The sequence below is a fragment of the Bos grunniens genome, chromosome 25, assembly GCF_055505025.1.
Source record: "Bos grunniens cultivar Pamir isolate PY7600 chromosome 25, Bosgru_T2T1.0, whole genome shotgun sequence".
Taxonomy (NCBI): domain Eukaryota; kingdom Metazoa; phylum Chordata; class Mammalia; order Artiodactyla; family Bovidae; genus Bos; species Bos grunniens.
In genome coordinates, this window is record NC_141189.1 from 38,661,720 (window position 1) to 38,681,127 (window position 19,408).

At 43.8% G+C, this 19,408-nt stretch overlaps 1 protein-coding gene and 1 long non-coding RNA gene across 2 annotated transcripts in view; both read right to left on the minus strand.

Annotated features, from left to right (window-relative positions):
* Positions 1-3,919, minus strand: part of LOC147345470 (uncharacterized) — an 81,448-nt gene extending 77,529 nt beyond the window's left edge. Inside the window, exon 1 of the long non-coding RNA XR_015154786.1 lies at positions 3,710-3,919. This is a non-coding gene — a long non-coding RNA (uncharacterized LOC147345470). The remainder of the gene's footprint in view (positions 1-3,709) is intronic.
* RBFOX1 (RNA binding fox-1 homolog 1) overlaps positions 1-19,408 on the minus strand; it is a 2,446,597-nt gene that overhangs the window by 2,368,945 nt on the left and 58,244 nt on the right. The gene's annotated exons all lie outside the window — the stretch shown is intronic.

A 19,408-nucleotide genomic window follows, 5' to 3' on the forward strand; every position in this document is an offset into this window, starting at 1 on the left:
TGTGGTTGTGTTCTAATAAGACTTTATTTTTTAAAAAATGGTCTCAGATCAGATTTGATTCACATATCATAGTTTGCCAACCCTTGTGTTTAATGCTCAATTTAACCTTTTTAATGTGGTTTATTGAAAGAAACCTGGAGAAGGAAATGGCAACCCACTCCAGTACTCTTGCCTGGAAAATCCCATGGTCTGAGAAGCCTGGTAGGCTACAGACCATGGGGTCGCAAAGAGTCGGACACGACTGAGCGACTTCACTTCACTTCACTGAAAGAAAGCCTGTCTCTACCTGGCCTCTTAGAAACAGGAAGTAATAGTGCTAGTTTATTTACGCCCACCTGGGGGTCAGGCCATAACTATAAAGAGGTTGATAAAAAGGACAGGTAACACACATAGAAATGAGACTCTCCGGGATTCCCTGGCAGTCCAGTGGCTAAGACTGCACACTTTCACTGCTGAGAGGCCAGGTACGCTCGCTGGTTGGAGAACTAAAATCCCACAAGCCTCGCAGCAATGGCATAAAAAAAAAATATATAAAGAAATGAGACTCTGGATGATCTTAGTGGTAAGTTAAAGGCATCTTATATTAGTTTGATTAAAGGGTTACAGATTAATTCTCCCCTCCCCTTGATGTTCTTACTTGTTCTGTTTCATTGCATCTATGATGTCGTCAGTTTTAAAATGCAGTATTATTTTAGGAACCATCAAGAGAGACAAAGCACTGACAATTAGACTATGACATGTCCCTGTGATTTGAGACATATATATAAAAATGAAGGGGGGTGGCAGTGCATCCTAGAAGCACTGAAATATGGCACATTCTTCCTTGAATACAAATTTAGTGACCTAGGCTTACATCTTCTTTTTTAAACAGCTTTACTGAAATATATTAATAATTCATGCACCTTACAAGTCACCCCTCAGAGTGGAAGATTCAATGGCTTTTGGTATAGACACAGATTTATGCAACCATAATCACAGCTAATTTTAGGACGTATTCATTACCCCCAGAAGAAACTCCATACTCCTGAGCCGTCACTTTCCAATCGCCCCGTACCCCTAAGCCTTGTTGCTGTTGGTTGTTTTTAGTCACTCAGTCACATCTGACTCTCTGCAACCCCATGAACTGTAACCCACTGGGCGCCTCTGTTCAAGGGATTTTCCAGGCAAGAATATTGGAGTGGGTTGCCATTTCCTCTTTCAGGGAGTCTTCCCGATCCAGGGATCGAACTCGCATCTCCTGCACTGGCAGGTGAATCCTTCACCACTGAACCACGTGGGAAGCCCACACTTAGCCCTCAGCATCCACCGTCTCCTCTAGCTCCATTAACTGATGGATGAATCAATACAAGATGATGAAATACTATTCAACCTTGAAAAGAGATAAAACTCATACATGCTACAAAAGGATGAACCCTAAACACATAATGCTGAGTGAAGGAAGCCAGACGCGAAAGGCCACATGGCATGAGATTCTACCTGGATAAGATGTCCTGGAGAAGGCAACGGCAGGCCACTCCAGTGTTCCTGCCTGGAGAATCCCAGGGATGGAGGAGCCTGGTGGGCTGCCGTCTATGGGGTCGCACAGAGTCAGACACGACTGAAGTGACTTAGCAGCAGCAACATATAATTATATGTAATAATTATAATATATAATTATACATTCTACAATCATTCATTATAATATATAATCAATTTCTTTGGATCTTAAATGCTTTTCTGGCTTTTAAAAGCCTCCTGTTAAGAGGATGGAGAAGGAAATGGCACCCCACTCCAGTATTCTTGCCTGGAGTATCCCGTGGACGGAGGAGCCTGGTGGGCTGCTGTCCATGGGGTCACAGAGTCGGACATGACGGAAGTGACTTAGCACGTTAAGAGGAAAACGCTCGTGAATCAGTGACAACCTAAGTGTTGTCATGTGCGTGTTCGGTCATTCAGTCACGTCTGACTGTTTACAACCCCATGGACTGTAGCCCGCCAGACTCCTCTGTCCATGGGATTTCACAGGCAAGAATACCAGAGAGGATTGCCATTTCTTCCTCCAGGGGATATTCCCAACCCAGGGATCGAACCTGCATCTCCTGCATTGCAGGTGGATCCTTTACCACTAAGCCATCCAGGAAGCCCCAAGTGCTGCCATGTAATACCTAAAAGTGGCTCTGCTCAAAAGGAGCCAAGAAGAAAGGTGGAGATTTGCAGGAGTCAGACACAAGAAGAAGAAAGGAAATCCCAAAGACACCCTGCTCCCAAGTCCATTTGATAAAGGCTGACCCTGGTTTGGGGTTAATTCGAGTCTTTATTTTATATTCAGAGACCTAAAACCCCTGCCCTAGGACCTGACATCATGGGGGGAAAGTAAGAGTTCCCACCTGAAGGTTACAGGGGTGTTTTGATGGAAGGGAGGAATTTGTAGATCCCACTGGGGTAACAGGGTAGTACACGGAGTAGCCATGATTATAGCCTGAGGGTCAATGGCTCCTCCTTCCAGGTGGATGTCTCCTCAGTGACTCCCCAGAGGCCATCACCTGAACTGCTGAGAGCCTGTGATGGACTGCAGTCACAGCTCCAACTCTTCATCCTGTTCTGCAGCCATACCTTTTGGCCATGGCTTTGTAGCTTCTCTCACTAAAGAGGGTGAAGCTTATTTCTCCACCTTTGACTTGAGTTTGGCCAATGAAATGTCACCAAGGCTTGAAAAGAGTTAATGTGACTGGGCTCTGCTACTGCCATGAGAAGCACATGCCGGGGCTAGTCTACTAGCCCCAGAACAGCCAGGGGGACAGGCAAAGGTGTGGAACAGAACAAATCCCCAAGCCAAGCCCCATCTGGAAGACCTCACCCCTACTGGAACTTCACATGCAGGTGGGAGGAACTGGAATCAAGGCATGGCCTCTCTTTCTCTCTCTGGGGTCACATGGTCTCATCTCTATCTGGGTTTCACACCTCCCCATCTGATTCCTGGATGTAGGAATCTGATTGGCCCAGCTTGAATCTGATTGGCCCAGCTTGAATCTTGAGTCTTAGGCCAATCAGCTGAGGCCAGGGGGTGGGCCTAAGCAGCCAGCTGGCAGCTCAGCACAAGCCTGGGACCAGTTAGGACTAAGAGCCGGATGTTTCTATGTTACACCTGCCATGTGCAGATGTGGGGCTTGTTGGACCTGGGAAATTATGTTTGACTGAATTAAATAGCTTAGAAATTCAGAATCACATTTATTTAGATCCTGAACAGTATTACAAGAATCTGATTGGTATTCATCACCTTTATTTAAAAACTGGGGCTTCCCGGATAGCTCAGCTGGTAAAGAATCCACCTGCAGTGAATGGGACCCCAGTTCAATTCCTGGGTTGGGAAGATCTGCTGGAGGAAGGATAGGCTACCCACTCCAGTATTCTTGGGCTTCCCTTGTGGCTCAGCTGGTAAAGAATCCGCCTGCAGTATGGGAGACCTGGGTAAAACTAGCCTGGACACTTCAAAGTTATTAATGTCAACTGGTTTGACCAATAACCACTGTTTGAGCCTTACCATTAAATTTTATAACTAACAAAAATAAATAAATAGCCTAGTAAAAGCCCTGTGGTCTGGGTCTCTGGGCATTATCAATTCTTTGCCATCAGGACAGCTTTCTTTGAAGGCACTGTGTTAATTTGCTAGGGCTACCATAACAAAACATCACAGGCTTGGGGCTTAAATAACAGACATTTAGTTTCTCACAGTTCTGGAAGCTGGAAGTTCAAGATTAGGGTGTCAGCAGGCTTTTATGATAAGACCTCTCTCCTTGGCTTGCAGACAGCCACCTTCTCGCTGAGTCCTCACACCATCTCCCCTCTGCACGTGCCTCCCTGGTGCCCCTGTGTGTCCGTATTTCCTCTTCTTATGATGACACCAGTCAGATTGGGTTAGGGCCCACCCTAACAGCCTCGTTTTAACTTAACTACCTCATTAAAGGCCCTGTCCGCAGATACAGTCACACTTGGACCCTGGCTCAGGAGTTGGAGCTTCTACACATAAATTAGGGAGGTTGAGGGGGGAACACATTCAGCCCATCAGGCTCTAATTTAGCTGAGGAATCACTGGTCCTGGTGCCTGACTCCTAACCAACGTCGGGCTGCGTTTACCTACTTTCTGGTCCCCATTCAGGGCCTTCAGCTCTTCTGAAATCTCTCTCCCCAGCCCACAGGAGTCTCCTCATTCCTAGATACAACCACAGGCAGGAAGATGTAAACCCAGGGAAGGATGACGTCGTTCCTAAGCTTTACTTGCGAGCATTCCCAGTCACAGACCACAGCAGCTTAGGAGGAGTTTTAACTATGGATAAAGCTGCCAGTGTCTTTATGAGGGGTGCTAGGAAGGAAATTATCTTCTTGGATTTCATTTTGGTTTAATGAGTTTAGAGACTCTCGTTCTGCAAAGTAGGGCAGCTCACAGCTGAGACCAGGGATTTGGGTAGGGGGACGCAGCTCTGCTGTTTCCAAAGTTAGGAGGCTTGCGCCCCTGCATAGGGTGGGGAGGTGGGGGGCAGGGTGTCTGCCAATCAGGGTCCCAGAAACCAACTGAGAAGGCCGGGGTATTTCTGAGGGCTAAAATTAAGCAGTGACAGCTGCAACGTTAACATTCTCGTGTTTCAGAGCCAAGCAGTGTCAAGACTTGAATTAAACCAGTGAATGCTCTTTTAATTGGACCCAGCTTGAGATGATTCTGATCATTTCCTGGAACCAAAAGCTTATGTCCTATTTTAAACTCGGACTCTTAAGAGAGTGGTCTTCAAACTTCCTCCAACTTCAGGGTCCTTTGTAACCACCCAGGAAGCTGTGGGACATGCAGATTCCCCGTGGCCCCAGGCCCCACCCCACCCAGGCAGGCCCAGATTCTGCAGACTGGGGCAGGATCTCATTAGCACTAGAGCAGGGTCTCATCCCTAACTCCTAAAGGAAATCAGTACTGAATAGTCATTAGAAGAACTGATGCTGAAGCTGAAGCTCCAATACTTTGACCACTTGATGCGAAGAACTGACTCACTGGAAAAGACTCTGATGCTGGGAAAGATTGAGGGCAGAAGGAGAAGGGGACGACAGAGGATGAGATGGTTGGATGGCATCACCGACTCAATGGACATGAGTTTGAGCAAGCTCCAGGGGTTGGTGATGGACAGGGAACCCTGGCATGCTGCAGCCCATGGGGTCACAAACAGTCGGACACGCCTGAGTAACTGAACTGAACTGAGAGTATGTTGATGTAGAGGGTCCATAACCCAGACTTTCAGAATCTCAAGATGAAAACTTATTCAACAACTACTCAGAATCTGCCATCCCCAGTTCTTTCATAAGGAACAGTAAACGTTCTTCTCCTGGATCAGGTTCCCGTCCCCAGCATTTCCTATTCCCTGCCCTCCTTTGACTTTTCCCACAGTACTTAATCACTCTCCAACATATTTCAACAATCAAGGTCTCCCTGCTTCAGAATATCTGCTTCACAAGGCAGTGATTTTTTTGTATTTGTTCACGACGGAACCCTCAGTTCCTCACACGGTGCCTGGCACATGATACTCTCTTGACATTGCTAGATGAATGAATTAATTAATATCTGAGTCCATGCTGTGCTTTCTGCTGAGATATAATATTAATCATCTAGATGTCTGATATTAAAATGGAATTAGCAGATAGTGCCTAACAGGCAGAAAACTTTCTTGTATCAATATTTTCCTTCCCCCACCTGCTGCCAGACACCATCATCATCAAGGCTGTACAGTTCTGAATTAACAGACTGCTTCGAGACGTTTCTCTTTTTAATGGAGATGGATTGCCTTCGCTAAACAGACATGCCTACAGATGTCATCAGAGCCACAGCCCTCTGAAACCTGGCCAGGAAGAGTGAGGGCCGTCTGCCTTTCGTTTTCTGTGAGGTGTGGTCCAGAATTGGGGTGGAAGGCCTGCACATCAGGAGGTCTGCCTAGTCACGGCCAATTTCGAATGCCAGAGAAGAGGGAAAGTACTTATTGAACAAATACATGTAACAGAAACATTGTCCTTCTGAGTTCCTATAACTTCTCCCTATTCTCAACTGTGTGAGTGGGGCTCAAAGTGCTTGGAAGGGACTTGGAAAATTACTTTGTTATTGTCGGTGCTGATAAGACCTTTGTGTAAGCCTCTCTAAGTCTGTCTGGTGGGAGAATGACCTGACTCCCGTTGTCTATGCCAAGGCTTATAAATTTTGAGACTCTGCTAGTCACATTCTCCCTCTCTGAATTTAAAATATCCCAGGACCCAGGGGGCCCAGTGCCAGAAGCAGAGTGAGCCCTAGAAAATAAAAAAAGGTTGAAAAGGGGTTCAGAGATGCTATCAGAGTAACTAAAATAAAAGATACTGACAGGGGCTTCCCTGGTGGTCAGTGGTGGGGAGTCCGCCTGCCAATGCTGGAGACACAAGTTTGATCCCTGGTCCAGGAAGATCTAACATAACATGGAGTAACTAAGCCCGTGTGCCACAACCATTGAGCCTGTGCTTTAGAGCCCGGGAACGGCAACTATTGAGCTCACACACCCTGGAGCCCATGCTCTGCAACAAGAGAAGCCACTGCAATGAGAAGCCCACACACCACAAGAAAAAGTAACCTCCCCTCCTTGCAACCAGAGAAAGCCTGCACAGAAGACACAGCACAGCCAAAAATAAATTTAATTAAATTATTTTAAAAATAAATAAATACGAAGTGTTGACAAAGATGCAAAACAGCTGGAACTCTTGTACATTGCTGATGGGGATGTAAACCAATACAGCCCCTCTGGAAAACAGTTTGGCATCTCTTATAAAGTTAAATAGGCACTTACAATGGGACCTAGCAATTCCACTCATAGGCATTACCCTAGGGAAATGAAAACTTATGTTTATATAGGAACCTGAACATGAATGTTTTAAAACAGCTTTATGCACAATCGCTGAAGATTAGAAAAAACCCAAATGAGTTTCATCAGGTGAATGGATTAAACTATGGTACATCTATCCATGAACACAACACAGCAATAAGAAGGAATTATGGATACATTCAACAACGCAAATGCATCCCAAAGGTGTTATGCTTATGAAAGAAGGTAGTCTGAAAAGGTTTACATATTATATGATTTCATTCTCAAAAAGTCAAAACTACAGGGACAGAAAGATTGGTGGTTGTCAGAGGTCAGGGCTGTGGGGGAGCATGTGGCTAAAAAGGGGCAGCCCTAGGAAGTCTGGGGCGTGATGGAACTGCCCTGCGTCCCGACTGAGGTGGTGGATACATGAAGCTGTGCGTGCATTAAATTATATAGAATGATACACCCTCCCCCCAAAAGTAAATTTTACTGTGCACTAATTTTAAAACGAAATAAAAGTGAATGTGGTAGAAAATTTACTGGATTGGACTAAATTTAGTTTTCACACAACTGTGCAAGAATAGGAGCTTGTCAAATAAAAGCGAATACAGATACATAGAATCAAGTGAGTCTCATGTTCCCACGTGTCAGAGCCATGACTGCAAATCATACCTTTTGTAAGCAGTTGGGAAAGGGGTGGGGGGAGGATATCGAGCTCCTGCCACTGGTCCAGGACCCGGGCGCTGAACAGAAAGACTCTGCGCTCAGCAAAGAGACTCGACAAGAAAGGGGGCACGTGCGTGCAAATCTGCCAGGGCTCCATGACCCACTCCTTGTCATGGCAAAGGGACTTGCGTAACAGTGAAACTATGAGCCATGCTGTGTAGGACCACCCAAAATGGACAGGTCACACGGGAGAGTTCTGACAAAACGTGGTCCACTGGAGGAGAGGACAGCAAACCACTCCAGCATTCTTGCTGCGAGAACCCCATGAACAGTACGCAAAGGCAAAAGGCTATGACACCAGAAGATGAGCCCCCCCCCCCAGGCTGGAAGGCGTCCACTATGCTCCTGGGGAAGAGTGGAGAAACAGCTCCAGAAAGAATGCCACACCCAAGACAGGGCACATAGGAAAGCACTTCAAAAATGTGATGTGATGGGATCCACAAACATAACACAGTATCCATCAGCATCAAGATCCAAATGCTGGGAAAGACTGAAGGCAAGAGAAGGGGACGACAGAGGACAAAATGGGTGGATGGCATCACTGACTCAATGGACATGAAAGTGAAAGTGAAGTCGCTCAGCTGTGTCTGACTTTGCCACCCCATGGACTGTAGTCTACCAGGCTTCTCCATCCATGGGATTTTCCAGGCAAGAGTACTGGAGTGGGGTGCCATTTCCTTCTCCAGGGGATCTTCCCAACCCAGGGATCAAACCTGGGTCTCCCGCATTGCAGGCAGACGCTTTACCCTCTGAGCCACCAGGGAAGCCCTCGATGGACATGAGTTTGAGCAAACGCTGGGAGGTGGTGGAGGCGACGGAAGCCTGGAGGGCTGCAGTTCGTGGGGTCACCAAGAGTCAGACATGACTCAGTGACTGAACGACATCAGCATCGCAAGACTCAGTGCCCAATGAAGGGGTTCGGACTAAACCAAACCAGAGCTCGCACACCATCCTATCTGGCGCCTTCCACTCACTTGTTCCTAGTCTGTGGGGACCCCGGTGATAGCAGGTCTTCACAGCGCCATCGGCGAGGCTGCGCGTGAGTGGCTCAGGCAGGATGAAGGTCTGCTGAAATGCTGAAGCTCATCAGCTGGCTTCTGAAGCCCCGGTTGGCTTATTAACATACAAATAACTGAATTTTACTTTTCAGGGCTTCCAGCACAGCCATACTAATGAAGCTATGGCTTTAAAAGTCCATCTCCTCTGAAATATCTAATTAATCTGATGCTCACAAAGGTGCACAGAACAATGCATCTGCCGAGCCCGGTGGGGCGGAGAGAACGAGGCAAGGCTGCTGACGCGGGGACAGATGTTTCGGAGGCCAGGGGACCCCACGATTAATGTGAGTGAGGCGGGAGGGAAGGGCCGGTGCAACAGTGTTTTTCGAACTGCAGGCCGTGACCATTCACAGATCATGAAATCAATTCAGTGGGTCACGACCACCAGCTCTTATTAATTAAATGGAAAAATAGGAAGGGGGTGAGAAAGGAATGGAAGAATGTGAATTAGGTGTAGTAAAGGTAAGCACTGTGTGAAATCACACTCTATATACACCTATACAAACGTGGACTGGCTTCCCAGGTGGCTCAGTGGGTAAAAAATTTGTCTGCAATGCAGGAGATGTATCCCTGGGTCAAGAAGATCCCCTGGAGGAGGGCATGACAACCCACTCCAGTATTCTTCCCTGGAGAATCCCATGGACAGAGGAGCCTTGCGGGCTACAGTCCACGGGGTTACAAAGAGTCAGACACAACTAAGCAACTCAGCATTCAGACACACATACATGGACTGAGTGACCAAGAAAATGCATTTCTTATAATTCACACACACACACACGTGCGCATATATAGCAGTTGGTCATATGCCAAATTTGCTCCAAGTGTTTCAAGAACATTAAACCATTTCATCCCTATAAGGTGGATATTCCTATTACATTTCTTTTTTTTTTTTTCTTTTTTTTTTCTAATTTTATTTTTAAACTTTACATAATTGTATTAGTTATGCCAAATATCAAAATGAATCCGCCACAGGTATACATGTGTTCCCCATCCTGAACCCTCCTCCCTCCTCCCTCCCCATACCATCCCTCTGGGCCGTCCCAGTGCACCAGCCCCAAGCATCCAGCATCGTGCATCGAACCTGGACTGGCAACTCGTTTCCTACATGATATTTTACATGTTTCATTGCCATTCTCCCAAATCTTCCCACCCTCTCCCTCTCCCACAGAGTCCATAAGACTGTTCTATACATCAGTGTCTCTTTTGCTGTCTCGTACACTGGGTTATTGTTACCATCTTTCTAAATTCCATATATATGCGTTAGTATACTGTGTTTATGTTTTTCCTTCTGGCTTACTTCACTCTGTATAATAGGCTCCAGTTTCATCCACCTCATTAGAACTGATTCAAATGTATTCTTTTTAATGGCTGAGTAATACTCCATTGTGTATATGTACCACAGCTTTCTTATCCATTCATCTGCTGATGGACATCTAGGTTGCTTCCATGTCCTGGCTATTATAAACAGTACTGCGATGAACATTGGGGTACACGTGTCTCTTTCCCTTCTGGTTTCCTCAGTGTGTATGCCCAGCAGTGGGATTGCTGGATCATAAGGCAGTTCTATTTCCAGTTTTTTAAGGAATCTCCACACTGTTCTCCATAGTGGCTGTACTAGTTTGCATTCCCACCAACAGTGTAAGAGGGTTCCCTTTTCTCCACACCCTCTCCAGCATTTATTATTTGTAGACTTTTGGATTGCAGCCATTCTGACTGGTGTGAAATGGTACCTCATAGTGGTTTTGATTTGCATTTCTCTGATAATGAGTGATGTTGAGCATCTTTTCATGTGTTTTTTAGCCATCTGTATGTCTTCTTTGGAGAAATGTCTATTTAGTTCTTTGGCCCATTTTTTGATTGGGTCGTTTATTTTTCTGGAGTTGAGCTGTAGGAGTTGCTTGTATATTTTTGAGATTAGTTGTTTGTCGGTTGCTTCATTTGCTATTATTTTCTCCCATTCTGAAGGCTGTCTTTTCACCTTGCTAATAGTTTCCTTTGATGTGCAGAAGCTTTTAAGGTTAATTAGGTCCCATTTGTTTATTTTTGCTTTTATTTCCAATATTCTGGGAGGTGGGTCATAGAGGATCCTGCTGTGATGTATGTCAGAGAGTGTTTTGCCTATGTTCTCCTCTAGGAGTTTTATAGTTTCTGGTCTTACGTTTAGATCTTTAATCCATTTTGAGTTTATTTTTGTGTATGGTGTTAGAAAGTGGTCCAGTTTCATTCTTTTACAAGTGGTTGACCAGATTTCCCAGCACCACTTGTTAAAGAGATTGTCTTTAATCCATTGTGTATTCTTGCCTCCTTTGTCAAAGATAAGGTGTCCATATGTGCGTGGATTTATCTCTGGGCTTTCTATTTTATTCCATTGATCAATATTTCTGTCTTTGTGCCAGTACCATACTGTCTTGATAACTGTGGCTTTATAGTAGAGCCTGAAGTCAGGTAGGTTGATTCCTCCAGTTCCATTCTTCTTTCTCAAGATTGCTTTGGCTATTCGAGGTTTTTTGTATTTCCATACAAATTGTGAAATTATTTGTTCTAGCTCTGTGAAGAATACTGTTGGTAGCTTGATAGGGATTGCGTTGAATCTATAAATTGCTTTGGGTAGTATACTCATTTTCACTATATTGATTCTTCCAATCCATGAACATGGTATATTTCTCCATCTATTAGTGTCCTCTTTGATTTCTTTCACCAGTGTTTTATAGTTTTCTATATATAGGTCTTTAGTTTCTTTAGGTAGATATATTCCTAAGTATTTTATTCTTTCCGTTGCAATGGTGAATGGAATTGTTTCCTTAATTTCTCTTTCTGTTTTCTCATTATTAGTGTATAGGAATGCAAGGGATTTCTGTGTGTTGATTTTATATCCTGCAACTTTACTATAGTCATTGATTATTTCTAGTAATTTTCTGGTGGAATCTTTAGGGTTTTCTATGTAGAGGATCATGTCATCTGCAAATAGTGAGAGTTTTACTTCTTCTTTTCCAATTTGGATTCCTTTTATTTCTTTTTCTGCTCTGATTGCTGTGGCCAAAACTTCCAAAACTATGTTGAATAGTAATGGTGAAAGTGGGCACCCTTGTCTTGTTCCTGACTTTAGAGGAAATGCTTTCAATTTTTCACCATTGAGGATAATGTTTGCTGTGGGTTTGTCATATATAGCTTTTATTATGTTGAGGTATGTTCCTTCTATTCCTGCTTTCTGGAGAGTTTTTATCATAAATGGATGTTGAATTTTGTCAAAGGCTTTCTCTGCATCTATTGAGATAATCATATGGTTTTTATTTTTCAATTTGTTAATGTGGTGTATTACATTGATTGATTTGCGGATATTGAAGAATCCTTGCATCCCTGGGATAAAGCCCACTTGATCATGGTGTATGATCTTTTTAATGTGTTGTTGGATTCTGATTGCTAGAATTTTGTTAAGGATTTTTGCATCTATGTTCATCAGTGATATTGGCCTGTAGTTTTCTTTTTTTGTGGGATCTTTGTCAGGTTTTGGTATTAGGGTGATGGTGGCCTCATAGAATGAGTTTGGAAGTTTACCTTCCTCTGCAATTTTCTGGAAGAGTTTGAGCAGGATAGGTGTTAGCTCTTCTCTAAATTTTTGGCAGAATTCAGCTGTGAAGCCGTCTGGACCGGGGCTTTTGTTTGCTGGAAGATTTTTGATTACAGTTTCAATTTCCATGCTTGTGATGGGTCTGTTAAGATTTTCTATTTCTTCCTGGTCCAGTTTTGGAAAGTTGTACTTTTCTAAGAATTTGTCCATTTCTTCCACGTTGTCCATTTTATTGGCATATAATTGTTGATAGTAGTCTCTTATGATCCTTTGTATTTGTGTTGTCTGTTGTGATCTCTCCATTTTCATTTCTAATTTTGTTGATTTGATTTTTCTCCCTTTGTTTCTTGATGAGTCTGGCTAATGGTTTGTCAATTTTATTTATCCTTTCAAAGAACCAGCTTTTGGTTTTGTTGACTTTTGCTATGGTCTCTTTTGTTTCTTTTGCATTTATTTCTGCTCTAATTTTTAAGATTTCTTTCCTTCTACTAACCCTGGGGTTCTTCATTTCTTCCTTTTCTAGTTGCTTTAGGTGTAGAGTTAGGTTATTTATTTGACTTTTTTCTTGTTTCTTGAGGTGTGCCTGTATTGCTATGAACTTTCCCCTTAGGACTGCTTTTACCGTGTCCCACACGTTTTGGGTTGTTGTGTTTTCATTTTCATTCGTTTCTATGCAAATTTTGATTTCTTTTTTGATTTCTTCTGTGATTTGTTGGTTATTCAGCAGTGTGTTGTTCAGCCTCCATATGTTGGAATTTTTAATAGTTTTTCTCCTGTAATTGAGATCTAATCTTACTGCATTGTGGTCAGAAAAAATGCTTGGAATGATTTCTATTTTTTTTGAATTTACCAAGGCTAGCTTTATGGCCCAGGATGTGATCTATCCTGGAGAAGGTTCCATGTGCACTTGAGAAAAAGGTGAAATTCATTGTTTTGGGATGAAATGTCCTATAGATATCAATTAGGTCTAACTGGTCTATTGTATCGTTTAAAGTTTGTGTTTCCTTGTTAATTTTCTGTTTAGTTGATCTATCCATAGGTGTAAGTGGGGTATTAAAGTCTCCCACTATTATTGTTATTGTTAATTTCTCCTTTCATACTTGTTAGCATTTGTCTTACGTACTGTGGTGCTCCCGTGTTGGGTGCATATATATTTATAATTGTTATATCTTCTTCTTGGATTGACCCTTTGATCATTATGTAGTGACCTTCTTTGTCTCTTTTCACAGCCTTTGTTTTAAAGTCTATTTTATCTGATATGAGTATTGCTACTCCTGCTTTCTTTTGGTCCCTATTTGCATGGAAAATCTTTTTCCAGCCCTTCACTTTCAGTCTGTATGTGTCCCCTGTTTTGAGGTGGGTCTCTTGTAGACAACATATGTAGGGGTCTTGTTTTTGTATCCATTCAGCCAGTCTTTGTCTTTTGGTTGGGGCATTCAACCCATTTACGTTTAAGGTAATTACTGATAAGTATGATCCCGTTGCCATTTACTTTATTGTTTTGGGTTCGAGTTTATACACCGTTTTTGTGTTTCCTGTCTAGAGAATATCCTTTAGTATTTGTTGGAGAGCTGGTTTGGTGGTGCAGAATTCTCTCAGCTTTTGCTTGTCTGAAAAGCTTTTGATTTCTCCTTCATACTTGAATGAGATCCTTGCTGGGTACAATAATCTGGGCTGTAGGTTATTTTCTTTCATCATTTTAAGTATGTCTTGCCATTCCCTCCTGGCTTGAAGAGTTTCTATTGAAAGATCAGCTGTTATCCTTATGGGAATTCCCTTGTGTGTTATTTGTTGTTTTTCCCTTGCTGCTTTTAATATTTGTTCTTTGTGTTTGATCTTTGTTAATTTGATTAATATGTGTCTTGGGGTGTTTCCCCTTGGGTTTATCCTGTTTGGGACTCTCTGGGTTTCTTGGACTTGGGTGATTATTTCCTTCCCCATTTTAGGGAAGTTTCCCACTATTATCTCCTCAAGTATTTTCTCATGGTCTTTCTTTTTGTCTTCTTCTTCTGGAACCCCTATGATTCGAATGTTGTAGCGTTTAATATTGTCCTGGAGGTCTCTGAGATTGTCCTCATTTCTTTTAATTCGTTTTTCTTTTATCCTCTCTGATTCATTTATTTCTACCATTCTATCTTCTAATTCACTAATCCTGTCTTCTGCCTCTGTTATTCTACTATTTGTTGCCTCCAGAGTGTTTTTAATTTCATTTATTGCATTATTCATTATATATTGACTCTTTTTTATTTCTTCTAGGTCCTTGTTAAACCTTTCTTGCATCTTCTCAATCCTTGTCTCCAGGCTATTTATCTGTGATTCCATTTTAGTTTCAAGATTTTGGATCAATTTCACTATCATTATTCGGAATTCTTTATCAGGTAGATTCCCTATCTCTTCCTCTTTTGTTTGGTTTGGTGGGCATTTATCCTGTTCCTTTATCTGCTGAGTATTCCTCTGTCTCTTCATCTTGTTTAAATTGCTGAGTTTGGGGTGTCCTTTCTGTATTCTGGCAGTTTGTGGAGTTCTCTTTATTGTGGCATTTCCTCACTGTGTGTGGGTTTGTACAGGTGGCTTGTCAAGGTTTCCTGGTTAGGGAAGCTTGTGTCGGTGTTCTGGTGGGTGGAGCTGTATTTCTTCTCTCTGGAGTGCAATGAAATGTCCAGTAATGAGTTATGAGATGTCTATAGTTTTGGGGTGACTTTGGGCAGCCTGTATCTTGAAGCTCAGGGCTGTGTTCCTTTGTTGCTGGAGAATTTGCTTGGTATGTCTTGCCCTGGAACTTATTGGCCCTTGTGTGGTGCTTGGTTTCAGTGTCGGTATGGAGGCATTTGATGAGCTCCTGTCAATTAATGTTCCTTGGAGTCAGGAGTTCCCTGGAGTCAGGGTTTGGACTTAAGTCTCCTGCTTCCAGTTATCGGTCTTATTTTTACAGTAGTTTCAAAACTTCTCCTTCTATACAGCACCATTGATAAAACATCTACATTAAAGATGAAAAGTTTCTCTACAGTGAGGGTCACTCAGAGAGGTTCACAGGGTTACATGGAGAAGAGAAGAGGGAGGAGGCAGTTAGAGGTGACCCAAATGAGATGAGGTGAATCAATAGTGGAGAGAGTGGGCTAGCCAGTAGTCACTTCCTTATGTGCACTCCACAACTGGACCACTCCGAGATGTTCACGGGGTTATACAGAGAAGAGAAGGAGGAGGAAGGTAACAGAGGTGGCCAGAAGGATAAAAGGGGGGAATGAAAAGGAGGGAGACAGATCCAGCCAGTAATCAGTTCCCTAAGTGTTCTCCACCGTCTGGAACACACAGAAATTCACAGAGTTGGGTAGAGTAGAGAGGGGTTAGGGAGGAGACACAGGCGACCTGGTGGAGAAAAAGGAGAGTCCAAAGGGAGAGAGAGCAGTCAAGCCAGTAATCTCACTCCCTAGTGAAAAATGGGTCCTGAAGATTGGGTCCTTAAAGGTACAAAATTGATAACTAATACCAGAAAGCAAAAATTAAAAATCTAGAGTAGAGTTTGGAATTTCAAAAATACGATGTTAAAGAAAAGAAGAAGGAAAAGAAAGAGAGAAAAAACGAACAAACAAAAACAAACAAGGTCGTGAAAATTATAAAGAAAGTACAGGTACAAAATTGATAACTAATACCAGAAAGCAAAAATTAAAAATCTAGAGTAGAGTTTGGAATTTCAAAAATACAATGTTAAAAAAAAAGAAGAAGAAGAAGAAAAATAAAGAGAGAAAACAAACAAACAAATACGAACAATGTCACAAAAATTATAAAGAAAATACAGGTACAAAATTGATATCAAATACCACAAAGCATAAATTAAAAATCTAGAGTAAAGTTTGGAATTTCAGATATACAATGTTATATAAAAGAAGAAGAGAAAGAAACAGAGAAGAAGAAAAAAAAGTCACAGAAATTATATAAAAAAAAACTATAGGTACAAAATTGATAACATATACCAAAAAGCCAAAATTAAAAATCTAGAGTAGAGTTTGGAATTTCAAAAATACAATGTTAAAGAAAAGAAGAAAAAAACAAAAACAAAAAAAACCAACCAAAAAAAAAAACAAGGTCAAAAAATTATAAAATATATATATATGAAGTTTGCTGAACAAGAAAAAAAAGGGTCTTTTTTTTTTTTTTTCAAAGTAATAGGTTATAAAAGTGAAAATTAAAGGAACAATAGAGGACTTAAAAAAATTTTTTTAATTAAAAAAAAGAAAGAATGATCGTAAAAATAATAAAAATATATCTAGGACTTTTTTGGGTTTTTTTTGTGGGTGTTGTGGGTTCAGTTCATTTTTGGCTAGTTCCTTGGTCAGATTTATATTTCTCAAGATCTATAGGCTCCTTCCTATGTAGTCCGTAGTAACCACAGGGTTTTGATCTATTGCCTGTAGCTTCCAAGGCGTTTCCCTCTGTTATATCTTCTTCTGTTTGCTAGTCTCTTCAGTATCTGGTTTCCGCCCTGACACAAAGGGCACGGTGGAGGACACTTTTTTTTTTTTTTTTTTAGGCTTACTTGTTCAGTCGCGCTGTGGGAAGGGAGGGAGGGATGCTGCAAACAAATAACACTGGCGTGGGCTCGCAGTGCCTCAGCCACCCTGGGTCTGCCCCCGTTCACGGCGCGTGTAGCCTCCCTGTCCACACTGCTCGGACTCTAGGTTGTTCCGCCGGGAACAATCCGAGGCTGGCCCTGAGCTGCATGCACCTCCCAGGTCCAAGCCGCTCAGGTTCAGGCACTCGGGTAGTCCTCAGAGGCGCAGACTCAGTTGGGCCTGCGTTTTGTGCTCTTCCCAGGTCTGAGCAGCTCAGGTGATGAGGTGTTTGGCGAGCGCCAATGCTGCGACTTATCGCCTCCCCGCCACTCGGTTATCTGCGTGTAAAACCGGCGCACCTTCTCAGGCAGATGTTGACCGTCCAGACCCCCAAGAAGTTTTAGTTAGCAAAGAAGCCTGCTTACAGTTTTATTGATAATGTCTCTCTGGGGCTGCGCTTGCCCCCTTCCGGCTCTGGCTGCCTGTCACCGGAGGGGGAAGGTCTGCAGCCGGCTATCTCTGTTCAGTCCTTTGTTCCGTGCACGGGCCTGGCGGTCTTAGGTTAGGGCTGGCTTTTCGCGTGGTAGATATCCCACAGTCTGGTTTGCTAGCCCAAATTATTTCGCTCAGATAGCGCTCAGGATATTCAGGCCAGATTCTTACTCTCAGCGATGCAGCCCATGCCCCGCCTCCCTGCCCAGCCCCGGCTTGCTAATGGCGGATGCAGGCGTCTGCGCTGCTTCTCCGCTGGGGGAGTTACCGTAGGGCTCGCAATCTGTGAGTTTTAATTGTTTATTTATTTTTTCTCCCTGTTATGTTGCCCTCTGTGCTTCCAAAGCTCGGCACAGATTCGGCAGTGAGAAGGTTTCCTGGTGTTTGGAAACTTCTCTCTTTTTAAGATTCCCTTCCCAGGACGGAACTCCGTCCCTCCCTCTTTTGTCTCTTTTTTCTTTGTTTTTAATATTTTTTCCTACCTCCTTTCTAAGAGTTGGGTTGCTTTTCTGGGTGCCTGATGTCCTCTGCCGGCATTCAGAAGTTGTTTTGTGGAATTTACTCGACGTTTAAATGCTCTTTTGATGAATTTGTGGGGGAGAAAGTGTTCTCCCCGTCCTACTCCTCCGCCATCTTGGCTCCTCCCCCGGATATTCCTATTACATTTCATGGTTCAGGAAACTGAGGCACAGAGAGGTAGAATGACATGCCCAAGGACACCCAGCTAGCGGATGGGGATTCAAGTCCATCTGACTTCAGAGCTTACAATCTTCAACAAAACTCCAGGTCCCCAAGGACACAGTTCAGGAGAGAGGGCCACCTACGCACACTGGAGTAATGATAGCTAGCAACAATCGCTACCATGGGAATGTGATTCCTACTCTGGCTGTTCTCCATGCATTGCCACATCTAACCCACAAACTAAATAAAATGAGGAAGGCGCTATTGTTACCCTCATTTTTCAGAGCACAAATGGAGGGTCAGAGGGGAAAACGAAATGATTCACCCAAGGCCACAGAGCTAATAAGTGAAAGAATCGGAGGAGGATCTGAGCTGATCCTCGAAGGATGGGGTAGATCTAGACACTCAAGTGTCCCCGCTGCACATAAGCTCTGAGAAAACAAAAACTCCTGAGCAGAGCTTTTCTGACGTGCTGCAAGCCTCTCTGCTCGAAAGGGACAGCTCAGTTCAAGCTGCCTTGGAGACTGGCCTCACTAGGGGAGTGAAGGATGCCTCCCAAGACAGGAGCGATGCCGTGGAGAGAAACAGCTAGACGCTGAAGTGAGCTGCCACCACTCACACGTCCCAGGGAGCCCAGCCCAGCACCAGATTGAAGGCTCACCTACCCCTAGCCCCCAAGTGTGCATGCGCACACACACGTGGAAGCTCGTCCAGCTCTGCCGTCCCCAGCAGCAGTGCACACTCGGTTGAGTCACGGTTGTACCTGATAGGAGATCTGAGAGACGCTTTCCACCATCTACCCTTTTGGAGCTTTTTCTACTGCTTCTAGTTATGTTTCTAATTTGTTTTTTTTCCTCAGAAGCTCCCAGAGCGGGGGCGGGGGGGGGGGGGCGGGTGGGAAACACCAAAATGCTCTTGGTTAAGGGTAAAACCAGATCAGGAAATTTTAGTGAAGAGCCTGAGCTTCAGAATCAGACGTGCCACGGTTCAGGCCCTACTTATGCTCTGGGGCTCGGGGTGATATGCCTCACCTTTCTAAGCCTCAGTGTCTTCCTCTGTAAAATGGGAATAACCCAGGACCCATAGCAGATGGCAGATATGGTGGCGAAGCCAGAGAAAGCCTACGAAGGGCTTAGAAGGGTGGCTGGACACAGGACGCTCCGTGGGTTTTGATCCGTGGTTAGCATCCACATCAGGAAGCTTAACCAGGTGTGAGGTCCCTGCTGCCTTCTGCAGAGGTCACCCTGGGGGAAGTCAGGCCCAGAACCTTCGTCCGACTCTGGTCATTGCACAGAGCAGCACATTGTGCAGATTCCCTTCTGTTGCCAGTGATCCAGGTTCCCACTCACCCAAATCACCACCGGGAGTCCCAGGTGTGGCTGGAGGACCGGCTGTGGTAACTTCTGTTATCTGTTGCAGATTAATGAACCACCCCAGAACCTAGCAGCTTAAAGGAAAAGACGATCTCTGATTTCTCACTACTTTAATCCAGTGATT